This window comes from Condylura cristata, unplaced genomic scaffold (genome assembly GCF_000260355.1).
Source record: "Condylura cristata isolate star-nosed mole 26May11 unplaced genomic scaffold, ConCri1.0 scaffold00020, whole genome shotgun sequence".
Classification (NCBI taxonomy): Eukaryota; Metazoa; Chordata; class Mammalia; order Eulipotyphla; family Talpidae; genus Condylura; species Condylura cristata.
Genome location: NW_004567121.1, coordinates 15,375,840 through 15,377,775, shown reverse-complemented (window position 1 = coordinate 15,377,775; position 1,936 = coordinate 15,375,840).

The window sequence follows — 1,936 nt, the reverse complement described above, 5'->3', positions numbered from 1 at the left end:
ACGAGCTCTAGTAATCATATTCTTTGATACTTACTCAAAGACGCCGAAAACTTACGTACATATAAATACACCCAGAAGTGTTTCCTCAGCTATGTGGCTACTTGCGCCCCACTCCAATGGGTACACGCAATTAACCAGCACAAGTCTATCCTGTCAACTTGACACAACATCTCCTGAAGGCATATTAAATCCACTTAATGTGGCATAACACTCTGAGTACAACTGAAAACACACTAACCCCTTCCTCTGAAAAGGTCAAATCTCCTTGACATCCCTTAAATTCTTAAATGAACAATACATAAATATTATAATTTAAAGTCAATACATCTTGTATTCCATGATAAGGGAAAAAGAGAGGGAAAACCCAAAGATATTTGCTTAAATATATACATATATCCACATCCATAAATATGCACACAGTATTCATAAAGAGATATTCATGACAATTACAGTGCTCATTTCTGTAACTTACCACATAGTCGTAACTGGTATTTACACTTAATCCTTCACTTTGAAGGGCTATTTCTCCTCTCTGATCTTTTATTTTCTTCCCTTCCCAATACTGCAGAGCCTTCCATCTTTTAACCCTATGCCCTTCCCTCAAAATCCTAATTCCTCTTAGGCTCTGGCTTCAGCTGTCAGTTATCACACGGCTGTAACGGCTGTAGGAGATGAAGACAAGCCTTCTCAGCCAGCCTCAGAGGCTGTAGCAACCAAACAAACAGCCCCATCTGTTGCTAATACTGACTGCTTCTCAGAGCTCGGATTCAGTGCACAGTACGGTGACTGAACCCCTGTCCCTTTTTCCTGTCTCATCAAATATCCTTTTATATTTCCCTAACTTGGAAATAAAGTCATCCTCCCCACTCATTTATTGAATGAAAAAATATCTTCGAGTAAGTTTTCCAAGACCTTTTTGGGACACAATGTCCCCATTCTCCCTCAGTAGGGTTACATGTCGAAGGGTATCTGACTATAACACATCCCAGGACTTGACAAGATATTTGTAAATAGTGGCTGTGGCTGCAGAAATATTGACCAAGAAGGTCCCACCTTGGGAAACATAGTAGCAGGGATCAGAGATGAGAATTCGTGGGCTCTCGTTCTAAGATAGGATTCTTGTTTGTATTTGGTATTTGTGGAGGGAGTCACCCCTAGAACTCTGCAGTGGGGTCAGCCTGGGTATAATGAAACCCTTTCCTTGATGGAAGGAAAGGTGGATAAAGGCCTTTGGCATCCCCAGTGTTGAGACTAGTGGGATATCTCTACTGTCTAATGGGATGTTTGGGTTCTGAATAATAGAATATCCAATAATTAGGGAAGTCTTTGATGCACATAAATAAAATCTTCACAGTTAGGAAAATCTTGGTTGCCTCGAGATTCAGGCTTAGCACCTTTGGGGAAAAAAGCCTGCCTCCCTCCTCTACTGGTCTTGCCCTCGTGGGGGGAAAAGTGACTAGAGTAGCTTCAGATCAAAATCAAAATCCTATCGCTTTCATCAGAAGGAGTCTTCTCTCCCTTTATGGATCCAGGTTCATGCCTCCCTGCACTTCTGTATGAACAAACTGGAACTAATCACTAATTATGACTGTGTGCAAAATGTGACACTGGCCTAGGTCTGGGTGCCATGACCTACATAACCATTGTTCATAGCTCAGGGCTAGGGTTATAGTGATTATAGCACTTGGGACACCCCCCCCCCCGCCACCAAAACTGAGGCTAGGGACAGTCCCACCCAAATCACATGACTATTGTGTAAGGGGAGACAAGTGGGTCTCCAAAGGAAACTGGGTGATGTTAGGAAGAGAGAAGGGGACAATGAACGGTGCAAATACCCTCACCAGGACATTCCTTCTGGATTCCTCCAGAACCAAGGGACTGTCAAGAGGGAAGGGAAGAGATCCAAATGAGCAACCAAGCCAAGACGGGGGTGGGG